Here is a 16,159-nt window from a genome sequence, read left to right as displayed (position 1 = left end):
ATGGGTATACAGTATCCCTTTCTATGTTTAAATGTCTTAAAGTTTAGGTCCAATATGCAACTGTGGTTAACCAAACTGTTCTTGAATCATATTTCCAATAAAATTCTACAAGAGTTTTATACCTAGAAATATGCTCACAGATACAGTGTCAAACTGAGGGGGAAAGGGTATTTAACCCTGCATTTAATCCTGTACAATAATTGGGGGAGAACCTTTTAGTTTAAGGAATGTAAACTGATAACAGAGCAAAGTGGAGGTACAAGTATAACCCCCCTTCTCTTTCCCCCATCATAGAGGCCTGTGATCTATTACATGTCAGAATAACAAGACATAAAGTACAAGAGAGTTTTAAACACTGACAAGAGCAGCATGAAAATATCACCAAAAACCCCCACCTCCTGGCTCTGTGGGTATCAATTTAGAATGGATGTATTTATTTACTTTATTTATAGCCTGCTTTTCACATCCTTCTACCCACTTCATTTTATCCTCACAACACCCCTGTGAGGTAGGTTAAAACTGGAAGTGGGCTACTGGCCCAATGTCACCTAGCAAACTTCCAGGGCAAAAGTGGGGATTTGACTCTGGATTTTCCAGATCCTAGTCTAACATTGTAACCATGATAACATGCTGGCTTTCGAATCTGACCAAGGAGCAACAAGCTTGAAATCATTTTACAATATATTGTTATGCTTCTTTACCATATGACTTCACTATCCCACATAAAGCTTGTGTGTTTCTTCCCCTTTTCTTCTTCCTTCTCTCCTTTCAGTTTCAGAGACAAAGAAGGATCAGCATTTCATTTGCAAACCACAGTTACCGCCAGCTCAGTCTGAAATTATAGCCAGAAATGGCAGGTTCATGCATTCCAATTTTAGCCAGCTAACTATATGCCAAACATAGTGGCCTCAACCACTGCACAGGAGGAAAGATGCTCACAGGCTTACAAGTGGGAAGAAGGAAGAGTCCACAAAGTGCTCCCAGCCATCAGAGCCCAGGCAGCATTAGACCTACATTTGATCAGTGTCTCAGGGCACAGGGACCTCAACCCTACTTGTATGGCATTCAGTCTCACTGTCTACTTTCCTGTAAATTCCACTTGAAATTCAGGGCCACTTATGCCTTCCTGGCAAATACTGACTTTTATTTTAACTACAGGAGAATTTTTATACTTTTAAGGTACAATGTGTTACCTTCTGTGGTTTTTGAGGCTGAATTTACTGGATACTGTCAGAAAAACTGTATATTTGGAGTGGAAACTCCTGAATCACTAGAAGTTTTCTTTTGACTGCAGGCTCCATCATAAAATGAGAGAAACTCATCCTTACTTCTCATCCTGGGAGAAGTAGAAGGACCCTTCTGTCAATCATGTTAGTTGATAAAAATCAGAAGCTGACATGGAAGCTTGCCAAGTATGGCCGGCCTGCCTATTTAATCAGAAAAGAGCTTAGGGAATAATTTAATCATTCTTAAACATTTGGTGATATATTTTATGTAAATTTATCAAATTACAAATATTTTTGGTATTAATCTTAATTTTGTAACCCATGGCCAGACATGTACACAGCTATGCTTCTCAACCATATTCTGCATGATCGTGCCACTTCTGGGGTTACTCAAAGCCTGAAGAATGTTTCAGGGGTTTCTCAATGGTCAAAAAGTTGAGAAAGGCTGAGTTAGAACAAAGTATTCCTCCTGAAAGAAACCTCGTGAACTATTAGACTCTCCAAGTCAAACCTTCTTGTGCCATTTCTGTAATTCAAGAGGGTAAACAGTGGATGGTTTGTTATCCATACCAGTTAATGAAATTACTTAATTTAGCAGTCACATATCCCACCAAATAGTGGTGGTTGTAAACATATATTCACCATGCTTTGCCATTAAAGAGAATGTAGCAACTTTTCTGGAAACGAGTAGCCAAGAGTCCACAAAATTATTATTCTTGTTATTTATTATTGTGTCTATTTTTATTATTATTTATTATACTGCACATCTACAGGATCAATGGTGGTGCTAGAAACACTTGGTTAGATTCAAAGCTTCTGTTTCACTGACAGCAAACTCTTCCTGTAGTACATCTTCCACTGGAGGAAGGCTCCAATCCATATAAAGTAAAGGTAATCCATTGTGCAAGCACCGAGTCATGTCTGACCCTTGGGGTGATGCCCTCCGGCGTTTTCATGGCAGACTCAATACGGGGTGGTTTGCCAGTGCCTTCCCCAGTCATTACTGTTTACCCCCCAGCAAGCTGGGTACTCATTTTATCGACCTCGGAAGGATGGAAGGCTGAGTCAACCTTGAGCCGGCTGCTGGGATCGAACTCCCAACCTCATGGACAGACAGCTTCAGACAGCATTTCTGCCGCTTACCACTCTGCGCCACAAGAGGCTCATGCCCAATCCATATACCTATACATAAAACCTTCTTCCCAAGAAGGATTCAATGTATGATCAGTATCTCTCTGTATCCATTATTAACCTCCAAAAAGTCAGATCCTTTGGTTTATGATAGATTTGTGATGACAGCTTTTCTTTTCTTTCACCCATTTTAAATGCTCTCCCCTAAACAAGAGTTTTTAATTGCCTTGCAGCTTGATCTCTTGACAGTCATAATTTCCTAGTCAAACTATGTCAAATGCTTTCCAAACGGCTTAATGTGACTAATGCTGTAATGTGATGGAATGCATCAGCTGAACTGGCATTACTATTGGCTGCTAGAAAATAGCTTGCAAATTAATTAATTCTGATGAGACTCCTTTCCTGCCCTTAACAGACAGCTTCCATCTCATGACATCTTGGCTTTTGTGACCCCCACAAAATCCTCATCTCACTCAGACAACGGTTAGACTAATGGAACCATAAACTCAGCCTTAATGGGCTGGTGGTCATTACCACCAAATGAAAGCATCTCAGACATTTTTAAAGCATTATAAAGAGAGGTAGAAATGCATTATAATCTACCATCTTGAACCCAAATTTATTCATGGAGTTTCTCCCATTTAATATTTGAGAAAGTATACATAAATAATAGCTTCATTAACTACTAAGCTTAAATAACCCTTAGATTTCCATGGGGATTTAAAAAATGATATTGTCTAGTAGCGTTCAAACCAAGTGACCCTACCAAATCCATTTTGTCTTTGCCATATATTCATTAGAATCTAGCCCTCAGCCTCAACAGACTCATTGTAAAATGTGGACAATGCAGCTCATTTTTCTCAATCACCTTTTCTATTAGACAAATTATATAAGAAGCCTACTGACAGATGCGAATACTGTTATAGAGGCAGTGTGAGTAGAGTTAGAGAATCTGCCTAGTATCTGAGCAACCCAGGTGTCATGGATCTGTCTGCTGATACCTCCTCGGGTGAGGAGGAGATGGAGGAAGCCAGCCCCACCCCTCAGATGGTGCAGGAAGACCTGATGGTCAAGGAGGAGACTTCATCAGTTGCAGAGGCAGAGTCTCGGGATGAAGCCAGCACACCACATCCTCAGCCTTACAGCCCAGGAGCTAAAGCAGAAGACTCACAGCCACTGGTCTCATCCCCAAGGACACCAGAGCCCTTGGAATGTGGCCAAAGGCAGGCCTAGAGAGAAGTGCACATGGCTGGCAGCTCAGCACCAGTCAACCTCCACCTGTAAGCTTGAGTCACATGAGCTGCTTGGCCATAGATAATTTGCACCTGGCTCTGAATGACTCAGTAGGATTTCCTGCTAAAAGCTGTTAGAAAAGGAAAAGTAATGTGGAAGCAACTTATTTTTTAAATGTATTATTTATTAATATAATTAATTGACCACCACTCCCTGCCAGAAGGCTGTTCACAACAATTGATCAAAATACAAATTATAACCCAACATTTCAACAACTTCCCACCCATCTCCTCTTCTGGCCCTTAATGGACTACACGTGTCTCCTTTGCCCCCACAGAGGGGAGTTTCAGAGGGGGGACCCAATTGATGTTCCACCACCCTGCCTCTACCAAACACCTTGGGGCTCTTGGTTCTTCCAGGATCCCATTCCACCTGGTCAGAGCCAGGACCAAAAAGGCCCTGGCTCTGGTGGAGGCTAGGCACACTTGTCATGGGCCAGGGACCACCCACCTGTTCAGATTTGTGGAGTGTAATGCCTGAATGAGGCATAAGTAGTGAGACAAACCCTCAGATACACTGGACCCTGACCACAGATGACCTCATAGGGTAAAACCAGAACCTTAAACTTGATCTGGAATATGGCTGGCAACCAATACAGCTGCCACAGCACTGGCTGGATGTTGGCTCTCCACGGTGTTCCTGTGCGAACCCTTGCAGCTGAATTTTGAACCAGCTGCACTTTTTGGGTCAAGGAGAAGACTGAGTTCCAGAATTCTAGCCTGGAAATTACCATGGCATGAATCACTGTGGCTAAGTGCTCCAGGGTAAGCTAGGATACTAGTAGCCTCACTTGGCACAGGTGTTAAAATGCCAGCTTATCTACCTTTGTGACCTGAGCATCTATAGCCAGGGAAGTGTCAAAGATCATCCATAAATTCCTGGCTGAGGGCAAGATCTCCAACTGCACCTCATCCAGGCAAGGCGAACCTCCTGTTCTGGCCCTTTCCTACCCAGCCACAGGCTCTCCATCTTGGAAGGGTTGAGTTTCAGGTGATTCTGCTTGAGCTAGCCCATCACTGCTTCCAAACAACTGGCGAATGTATCTGGGGGAGAATCGGGCTGGCTGTCCATTAGGAGATATAGCTGGGTGTCATCCACATTTTGGTGACAGCTCAGCCCAAAGCTCCAGACCAGCTTTGGGTCAGAGGATACGTGTAGATGTTAAATAGTGAGCAAGGGGACTGCCACTTATGGGACTCCACACAGAAGCTGATTGCTCCTCTCCCACTGCAATGCTCGGTGTGCGGCTCCGGAGAAAAGAGATGAGCCACTGCATGGCTGCTCCTCATATCCAGGCCCCAGTGAGGCAGTGGGCTAACTACTTGTGGTCAGCAACATCAAATGCCGCTGACAGGTCTAGTAGCGTGAGGACCTGCTCAGTCCTTAACTCTTGTGTGCCTGCTCTTGGTTCTTGCCTCATTCTGAACTGTGACCTGGATTGCCCTACTGGTTTTGACCTTTAACCCTAGACTGTGTATTAACTATGCTCTTTTGCTTTCATATTGGTTATCTGCCTGAAGCCAGATACCAAGTTTGAAATCTCACTCTGACATGAAAGCTTAGGTGACTTTGGGCCAGTCACAGAGTCTCAGATTAACCTGTGGTGTATTTATTGTGTATATTACAATTGAAGAGTCTCTTTCCCTCTCTCGTATTTGTGTTTGTTGGCTTAGTCTGATGGGTGGCATTCCTGCTCTTTAGTCCTGTTCCTGAATTAGAATTGCAAACTGCACGAGCTCCCTTATCCCCAAACTATTTGCTCCCATCCTTCTCTCTCCTTGCTATTGTTTTTTTTTTCACACACCCATCTCTGCTAAGTGAAGCGAAGAGCAGGAACCCAAATGAGGACTCTGTCCCGACTTATAAGCAAAAGGAACATTACAGGGTTGTGACAATAAAATGGAGGACAAGAATACGACGTAAGCTGCCTTATGTCCCTATTGGAACTAAAGGTGGGGTGTGAATGAAGTAAAATAAATAAATATAGCAAGTGTATGTAATATTGTCCCTAAATTCTGCTGTCCAACTAACCAAGTAGGTCATTACAATTTTCAGCTTCATATTTTAAAAGATGCACTTACCTCTCTAAACTACAACCTGTGACTTGATAAAGGGTTTTTTTCCATTTGTTTTTCAGATTTCATGACCACAAATTGACCTATAAGTAAACCTTCACTGTTTCAGTTTCCCCTCCCCTTTGTTATCCTTTAGCATTCCATGCTGTTCCTGAAATTCTGCACCTCTCAGGACTGTCATATTGGATGCTGTAGGGGGCTGTGGTATAAATGAGGAAGAGCCAAGTTTCATAAACAGAGCTTTGTTAGATCCAAAATGCAAATGTTATAATTCTTTAAGAATGGAAAAGAATCATAGGATGAGATCTAGACTAAACTGATTCCTCACCCCATTTTCTACCTGCAGATCTCCTTGTTTCTCAGGGTCTCCCTGTTCTCCTGGAACGACATTCTGTGGAAAGCGGAAGGCTACACTGAAAGCGGGAAACTCAGGAAAGAACAATTCTTTTAGTGCAACATTTAATCTGGATCCCACCCATACAGCTGATATTTCACAAAGACCAGCTGCGTATACACGAAGACAAAACAGAAATTTCACGCCTATCCTTTAAAATATGTAAAACTATGGAGCCATTTTACATTTGCCTTCTGTTTTTCAAAGCTTTAAATTTTCTATTAACAAGCAAATGAAGGCCACAAGAAGGAATCAGAACCAGATATAAATTTGCTTTCATGCTATCTCAGACATATTTTCTACTACAGAAAACCGGGTGTTTTTTAAGGAGCAGATGGTAAATTAACTGTGTGCTGAAAGCATTCAGTGTTTTTTAAACAGATTTATAAAAATTAATAAATGATAACTCAAAATTCTTGCAAATGGCAAAAAGTTCAAAAGCTCGTTTTGTTAATATAAATGAAAGAAGGAACTGAAATTTATGCTATCTTGCTGGATTTTAAGAGCAGCTGCTGCTCCTGGCCCAGAAGATGTGAAGATTCTTGCTTGCCTCATCCAGGGGGTTACAACTGCAGGGGGTTACAACTAACAATTATATAATGAACCGCCAACCTCTCATTGCAATCAAGTCCAAAGCACATGCATCCAAAAGCAGGACAATGGTGCTGGTTTAATGCCTGCTGACTGGAAAACATCTAAATGAGAAATTCTACAAAACTTTTATATAACATTTAGGCACCAATCTTGGCCAGTTTGCAGAGGGAACAGAACTGCCCGGTTGTGGCACAGCCAGTGTACGCTGCAACAACATTAAATATTAATTTATGAATTAAAATGTGTAGACCATCAGTGTTTCAAATCAAGTCTGTAGCTACGGTGTCATGGGGTACTGAAGCCATTATCTAGTGTGTGTATGTGTGTGTGTGTGTATGTGTGTGTGTGTGTGTAAAAGTAAAGTGCTGTCAGGCCGCAGCTGACTTATGGTGACCCCAGAGAATTTTTAAAGCAAGAGTTGAACCGAGGTGGTTTATCATAGCTTTTGTCTTCCTCTGTATAATGGTACATTTAATAGATACAAAGAAAACAACCCTGCATTTCCAAAAGACATCTTTATTAATTCGTTCTCAGCACTGGTTATTACATGAAGGGGTAGGAGAAAGTGAATCCATGCCCTGCGTTGTAACCTTTTCACCTGCTTTAATTGCCTATCTGCTGCAGATAAAAACATCATAAGGCACACATTGATCCGTTTTTCTTGCTCAAAGGCCACAACACTTCAGTGGACCTTTCCTGTTAAATTTATAGCACAACTGAGGGAGAATTTCATATGTTGTACAATTGAGTCTATCTTCCAAAAGTGTTCCCTCACAAGCCGTAAAAGCCCCATCTAATTCCTCTATAAAACTTGAACGTTGTACTCCACACTATGCTTTGATATTTATCCTTCTGCCAAAACATTTTGCTACTAAGTATTGAAGAGCAGTTTTAGGTTTTGTTATCTCTAAGGCTTTCTCCACTGAAGGTGCTGTTAAATTCATGGTGAAAACAAGGATTTAGCATATATTACCCATTCCCCAGGAAAGCTCCCGCTAGGACTTTATGCTGAGAGAAAGAGCAGGAGGGAATGCATGCACTAAAAGATGTAGCTTGTTTTGTAAGTTTGTGGCATGGACATTTGTGAGTTCACATATCGCAACTAAGTAGGGCAAGAGCTTATGTGATCATGTGAAATTACACAATTTGTAGGGGAAGAGACATCTCATCCACAGCTTTTTATGTCACACAGAAAATACAGTTATTTAATTGTTCATTGTTTATGTTTCCACTACTCCTGTACTATGGCCACTTCTTGGCCTTCTGACCCAGCAATTTACAATCCTTTTCTGCATAACTGCATGTGTGTTAATATTATATACACACATATATACCTGCCACCTGAAGATCCTCATTATGCATCAGATGAAATGGGTTCTAATCATACTCCACAATAAAAAATATATTATTCATTTAAAAGGGTAGCACAAATTCCCTCTTGTTTGACACCCACAGATTAGCATGGCCACTTATCCAGAATATACTATCCTAATTGTTTGTGGTGAGTAATCCAAGAGAGTTTTTTTAATTAACAGAATCATCTCATAATACAGAGAAAGGACATCTATTGCGAGCTGAAGAACTGAACTGCCAATGTGGGCTCACAATAGGCATTTAGGTCCAAGAGAAATGGAGCTACAAACAGCAACACACACACACAAAATCCAACTGAAGACTGTGTGGATCTTATTCAGTGCCACAAGTGGAAATGTGCACTGCATGTACTACAAATAAAGAACTCCATTCCCACAGTGCTATCCTATACAGAGTTACACCCTTCTAAGCCTATCGACTTCAACTGGCTTACAAAGGTACAACTCTACTTAGTATCATATGATGCCATCTTTGTAACACCTAGTTAAATCTCCTGTGAACTTTTGTCATTACTAGGAGTCCTTAATCATTGTTAGGGAGGAAGAGAGGAAGAAGGGTAGAGAAACAACTTTGACTAAGGGTCACCTTTTGTGATGAATACCAGTGAGTCTAGTGTATTGTCTTGGAAAACAAAGGTTACATCTTTATCACTAGAAACCACAAAACTATATGCAAGACACTATAATCTAATCAAAGCTGATTAGACTCAAAAGTATAATTGATTCCATACCTATTAACTTCATGTTAAAAATAGTCAGCATCTTTGCTATATCAATTATTCTTTAAAGAATAAGAATGAAAGATTTGCTGCTATTAAGATCTTTCAAGCCACGCTGATTTCAAAGCCATACTGGCATACCAGTATGGAGCATAGACCCTCCCTGCAGGAGTAGAGAGGCTGCAATCCACCTACCTTCGCCATTTACTGGGCCTCCCCAAATGCATCTCTGCCCTCACAATATACTTACCCAACTGGACACTCTAGCCTGGCTCCGTATCTGGCTCTGTATCTTTAAATACTGGCTCCGCCTAAACTTTAGAGCCCAAGCTGGGAGTCTCGTCTACCTTATACTGTCTGATAAGTTTATATTACTCTGGTTCATGAAGATTAACAACAAAGTCTATAGGCCTGTCTATTGAGCTTTTAGAAAACCTTGAAGAGAACCAAGCTTACAATATCATCAGGCAACGAATCCTGGATATTGACTATCAGAACACTATCACTGGAGCATGTAGAACATCTTTTTTGAGATCTCCAGCAAAAAGGATCCCAGAGTACTTTACATCTTTAAAATCGCCTTCCTTGAAGTGATTTTTTATGCTAGCAAGGCTGAACAGCAGTGACTAAAGGTACGTTAAAATCCAATATACCGACAGACTCTGCCCATGTCCTGCAAAAAACCCTAAGTCAGTGGAACACGTTGTCCTCTTTTGTGAGCATCATAACCATCTCAGAGAACGGTACATATTTCCTCTTGTGGGAGCAAGCAAGACTCACAGTCCTGCAACAATAGTGCATTTTCTCTTATCGGATCATAACCCTCAAATAACTGAAGGCATTCATGGGATTTTCTCCAAGTGACCTGGGATCTGAACCACCTTGTCTTTTGTATAAATGTTTTATTATTATTATGATTATATCAATAAAGGTATTTGATTGATTGATTGATTTGTGACCAAGTGGTACAAAACAGGTCAACTAAAATGCTCTCTTCCATCTTCATTTAGCTCATACCTTGAACCAGCCAATCTGATCACACTGATCAATGCCATGATAACCTAAATCATTGTAATGTACTATGTGCGGACTTTCCCATGAGGACAATTTAGAAACTCCATCAGATACAGAACACTAGTTCACTAATTGAGCTGATACAGTTCAATCACTATCAGAAGCAAGGAGGAATATGTATATTCCACCTATTCTACCATCACTCCATTGGCTACCAATTCCTTACTGACTTCAATTTGACCGTTTACGCACTGAAGGTTTAATGCTGGGCTGCAGGCTGGAGTTTTAGCCATGGCAGGTTGCCCCGCCTCTTTCTGCACCCACATGGGGGAACATTTGGCCTGGTGCTCCTCATCCACCTCCAATGTGTGCTCCTGCACGGGAGCTGGGGCAGTGAAGTTCCCAGTGCGGAAACCGTCTTTAAGGTAACAGCTTTAAGATCCTTCATAGTCTCGGACCTGTATATCAATAGAATACTGTCTCTCAAAATGTTTCACAGTGATCATCCAACCATTGTCTTCTCAATGTACCATCCTACAAATGCTTGCAATCAACAGCTGCCTGAATTTGAGAATTCTTTGTCATGGCTCCCATCTGATGGGATGGCCTGCTGAACAAGGGCAGATAACCTCCTATATGTTGATCAATCTGCAGAATGTATAAAACAGAATTGTTCAGAAATAGGGGAATAAAGTTGCTTCTGAGCAAAGTATTCTGAAGATGCCACCATGAAAATGGGTAAGACTGGCAGCTGCCCACAGGTCTAATAAATGTCCTAGACACATCTGCTGCAGAATGTATGAAGCACATCTGTTGAGAAGGCCATTTTTATAACAGGATGCAAGACTGTTTAATGTATATGAAACTTAGCTTTCATTGCTTTATTCCTTATATATATATTACATTTTATTGCACTGTTCTCCAACTGTGCAAGCCAGCTCTGTTTAAATTGTATGTAATATCTTAGTGCATTGTTCACTAATGCTGTAAGCCATTCTTAGTCACTGTTGGCTGTTATGTTGGTTTTTATTGCACTGTTTTAAAATGAGTAATTCACCTTGAGAAAGTTGGAGTATAAGTAAATATTCTTTTACTAAACCAATTAAAAAACCTCCAAATTACAGAGTTACTCAGGAGTACACAGTCAGCCACACACCCTTGTCATTGACAACACCGTCACCGACAAAACTGACAATGTGAGGTGTCACTCTGATGTTTCGTGAGTTTGTTTCTACACATCAGTATCATTCTAATGTCACACAATGACAACAGAAAAGTATTCTTTGGAATAACAGCAATTACAACAGCAAAAGGATTCCAGTTAATTTCAAATTGCGTAGAGTTTTCACACCATGGTCAAGGTGCAGTTGTGGGCACAGAGATTATCATATAACTAGAACGGAATTCCTGTTGCTAGTGACAACGGAAAATGGCTGATAATGGTAAAGTAGCCAGCAACATACGAGGGAGAAACACTCACAGTGATGGGTGATTAGCATATCTACAAACCAGAGGTCATTTTGCACAAAGTGAAAGAAATCAAGAGGAAGCATGCATTTCATTCAGACAATTCTGAAATGTTATTTCTTCAGCAATTTCATAGATCATGTTTCTATGCCATCTCTTAGACAAAAAAAGGAAGGCCTGCATTACATCGCAAACGCTTTCAACCAGCAGACCACCCACCAACAGCTTTCTGTTATTTGATTAAAAATCCTGCCGGGCCACCTGCCACCCAGCATACTTCACTCCTCTGGGTCCTGCTGGAATTCATATTAAAAAATAGAGTTTACAGCAAAGGCAAAAGAAGCCTCCTGTCAATATTAATGAAGGGCTGAAAAACAGAACAATCAAATTAAATGCCTTTAAGAAATGGTTATCTCAGCTCACATTAGGGGTGCTTTATATCCAAAAGGTTTAAAAGGTGGCAATTCAATTAGCCGACGTCCTCAAATTACACTCAAGGGGATATAAGAGGTACGCTTTGATTATTTTCTGTGTTTTCTATGAGGGGCTTGTGCGATGCTTTATGTTTGGAGTAAGATTAATAGAAACACTCTTCAGCCTGGATATCAGTGGAATTGCTCATATATTCTCACACACTATAAATTCATATGATACTGGCATGCATAGAAGCCAGAACCATATTCTCTTGCATTAAAAAAGGCAGACGTTCCCAATATTGTAAACCCAATATTGTAAACCCAATATTGTAAACCCAAGCAGGAAATATAGCTTAAGGCCAATTTAGACATGACAGCATCCCTATGGCTGGCATAAGGACACTGCCACTGTTTTAAAGGTATTTAAAAATACTGTGAGTGCCCAGTCCTGACCAGGCCCACAGTGTGATACTCTTGTTCTCCCAAAACAGCTGGGGGAGTGAGGTTGCAATCACTTCAGCCTTGATATATTGCAGGAGAGAAGAAAACAAGATTGCCTCATGCTGCACTCTGCCTGATTAGGTTCAGGTTCTCAAACCATGTTTGAATTATTTTAAAATGGCAGAAGTATCCTCATGGTGGCCACGAGGACAATGTCACATCTAGGTTGGCCCTTAATGTAGCACTTCCGTCCGCAGAAGCGAAATCAACTACTCTACAAACATGCAAACCTCCAACTATTTTCTTGCATCTGCTCTTCAGATTTATCTAGATATTTATCTCCTGCTTTTCTCCCCAGGGGAATCCAATGTGGCTTAACAACAACATTCTTCATGTTATCCTTTCATCTACCATGTGAGTTAGGTTAGGATAAGAAAGAGGGACTGGCCCATGGTCATACCCAGTGAGTGTATATGGCAGATTGCGGTTTCAAACCTGGGTCTCCAAGATCCTAGTCTCAAACCACTAAGCCACACATTACTGTTTTCACTTGAATCACATCTATATGGCACATTAGGAATTCTCTGTCATTAAGAGAGTTTAACTGACCCAAGGTCTTCCAGAAAAGCACATGGCAGAGTAGGAATTTGGACCTGCGTCTCCTGGAATCTCATCTAACATTCTAAACATTACACCACAATGTGGGAAACCAATTACTCTGGACAATTTTTAATTTATTTTTGTGATCTTCAAATCACTAATTTTAAAAGCAATATCCATGTTAAACCTATGGACTGCACTGGGTTCAAGATCCTCCACGTAGAATATACACAGATAATACTCCATCCATTCTTTCAACTAATTTCAACAAGAAATCTATAAGAATCCTGCAGTTTACATAATTAGATCCCTTCTGAAATCAAATATTCCCCTCCTCAGAATACATATAAACCATGCAGAGCAGAAGCTGTTATAGCATTACTGTTACTTGGACTGAACAAATTCACTGCATGTTATAGCAGGCTTTTAAAAATAAAAAGTGTCATTTAAGTAGGTAGCAGAATTAATGATCTCATTGCAATCTTGATTATAGAATGTTTGTAATATGCATTGTTCCTCAAAGTAGGAGGCAACATGAGTGACAGCTAGTAAAGGAAGGCTAGGATAGTGAAATGAACCAACCTTTATTCTGCTGTTATTTCCCTATGAGTAATTCATACTACTATGGAAGATACCCCCCTACCCCATATATAAATGTATTCTACACAAGAGAAGTTGGACTACGAATGGATGTTGCATCTGTCGAGTCTCCCTATGTCAATCCAAAGTCTAATATTGTTATCTAAATGCCTGAAAATTTGAAACACGGCTTTGGATCTCTGATCATTCTGATGAATGATGAGATGCTAATACATCACCGCTAGCAGCCATCATGCAGAAGCATACAAATGTAAGTCTATGAATATCGGATTTTATGCCTTTTATACCTGCATACGTGCAGTGTCCTTAAATTCTCTAGCCCTGTTAAACTAACGGTTCTTCTCCCTCCTCTTCCTGCATCTTCCCATGGAAGATACACATTTAATAATATGCATGACGACATCTTTCTCTGTTTAATTTAAAATCCCAAGGCACAGCTATCTCAGTAGTTCAGAGCCTAATTACTAATTATGCTTTAATAACTCTTCAAGCATGTATTTACGATAAATTAGCCTTGGAATAAAGTCATTACCAACTTTATGAGAATGCGTGATTTGTCTGATGATTTCTGAGATATATGTATAAATACATACTAACATTTTTATTTCTTCACCCAAAGCCATATATAAGATTTATGTACATCTTTGCAATAAATACAGAGAAAAGACAACATTTGTTGCATATCAACAGAATGAAACAAAGCTTTTTGATTTTGTCCCATGACCTCTAAATAACCTTTGCACTATACTTATATTGTAATGCACAGCACATCAATGAAATTACTGGAAACATCCTCAGAAAGAAAGCAGACCACCATCCCACTCTTGTTCAATAATACCTCTTGCAATACCATGTAACATGGAATTGCACTGGTAAAGGAAGTATAACTATACATGATGTTGGGACCTGCAGAGCGTAAAGCTCTGTGGGGGGCATAAGGTGACAGGTGATCCCTCAGATGTGGGTTCCAGACTACGTAAGGCCTTCAAGGTCAAAACCAAGACCTTGAACCTGACCCGGGCTGCAACCAGCAACCAAAGCAGCAGCCTCAGTACCGTTGGATATAAGCCCTCCAAGATGTTCCTGTGAGGACTCTAGCAGCTGCATTCTGTACCAGCTGCAATTTCCAGGTCAGAGACAAGGGTAAGCAAGTGTAGAGCAAGTTACAGACATTAGTTCTGGAGGTGACCGTCACATGGATCACCATGGCCAGGTGCTCTGAGGACAGGTAGGGCACTAGTAGCCGTGCCTGGCATAGTTGGTAAAATGCCTGGTGGGCTACCCTCATGGCCTGTGCCTTCAATAGAAAGGGAGGCATGGAGGATCACCTCCAAATTCCTGGCATGGTGTGCAATGCTAAGTTACGTCTCAGCAGGGTCGGGTAAATGTGCTTCCTGACCTGCTCCCTTCCTCTCTACCCATAGGACCTCCATCTTGGACAGATTGAGCTTCAGAGGACTCTACTTAAGCCACCCAGCTACAACTTCCAAACATCTAGCAAATGTTTCTTGGGGGGGTGGGGGAGTCCAGGCAGCCATCCATTAGGAGACAGAGCTGGGTGTCATCTATGTATTGATGATAACCCAGCCCAAAGCTCTGCACCAGCTGGGCCACAGGGCACATAAAGATGTTAAAGAGTGCAGGGGAGCGCACCACCATTTGTGAGACTCCATAAGGGAGCCGAAAGGGGTGGGACAGCTCATCCCCCACTGCAACCCTCTGTGTCCGGTTCTGCAGGAAGGAGAGCAGCCACTGGAGGGCTGTCCCACTTATCCCCATCCCGGTGAGGCAGTGGGCCAAGAGCTTGTGATCAACCATGTCAAACACAGCTGACAGATCTAACATCACAAGGACGGCAGAACCGCCTCTATCAAGCTGGCATATACAGACCTGACATTTAGTTTGGTGTCAGACAACTCAATTCTTTGCTTTTAAAACTCTGTGTCACCTCCACTATGAAAAAGATTTAAGGTATAATGGGCTTAAAAATATTCCTAGAAGGTGCATAATAAGCCACGGCTTATGTGAAGAAGTCTCAGGTTCTCATAGACCTTCTCCTAAATTTTGATAGTTAATAACCATGGTTTACAGTTTCTTTAGAACTGTTAAAACTATGGTTTGTGGCTTCTGTTGCACCAGAAATGCCAGCTATGTGTGATCTGAAGAGAAGCCAGCGTATTGTAAGCCAGCTATTATGATTTGGAACTTTGGATGGAAGAACGTGACTAGCCACATTTTGTAAAAAAACAAAAACAAAACTGCAAACAATAGTTTGCCAACAACTATAAGATGTGGGAAAATGCAAAGTAACGCTTTCAAACCATCTTTATTAACATAGAGTATATTTGACTGTGAAAATTTAAATTAACTTCACAAGCTTTATTATTGATTTCTCCATGACAAGCAAATATGCTTTTACTACAACAAATGAAAACATATTTGGATTTTGTAAATGAGATGATGTATCCAATATGTTGCTTTGATCAACTAACTTGGAAATTTCCCTAATGAAGGGATATCTATATCCTGAAACATGATAAACTGAATCTGCTCTGAGCCTGTCAACTGGATTATTCTTGCAATCCAACCAGTCAGTGACTTAACATGCAGTAGCTGAATCCCCAGGCAGCTGCTAGCACCTGAGCTCAGAAGACTACCATGGTGGTCAAGTAAAATGCCATCAGGTCACAGCTGACATATGGCAACCCAGCAGGATTTTCAAGGCAAGAGATGTGCAGAGGGGCTTTGCCACTGCCTGCCTTTTAGTACTTTTGTGTTCCAGGCTACTTGTCTACAAAATTTGTTCTGTACTAAAT

The 16,159-nt window shown here is 41.0% G+C and overlaps 1 protein-coding gene across 9 annotated transcripts in view; it reads right to left on the bottom strand.

The window, feature by feature from the left end:
• Positions 1-16,159, bottom strand: part of PAG1 (phosphoprotein membrane anchor with glycosphingolipid microdomains 1) — a 113,010-nt gene that overhangs the window by 66,886 nt on the left and 29,965 nt on the right. The window lies entirely within an intron of this gene.

The sequence above is a fragment of the Paroedura picta genome, chromosome 9, assembly GCF_049243985.1.
Source record: "Paroedura picta isolate Pp20150507F chromosome 9, Ppicta_v3.0, whole genome shotgun sequence".
NCBI lineage: Eukaryota > Metazoa > Chordata > Lepidosauria > Squamata > Gekkonidae > Paroedura > Paroedura picta.
This window is presented reverse-complemented; position numbering and strand designations above follow the sequence as displayed.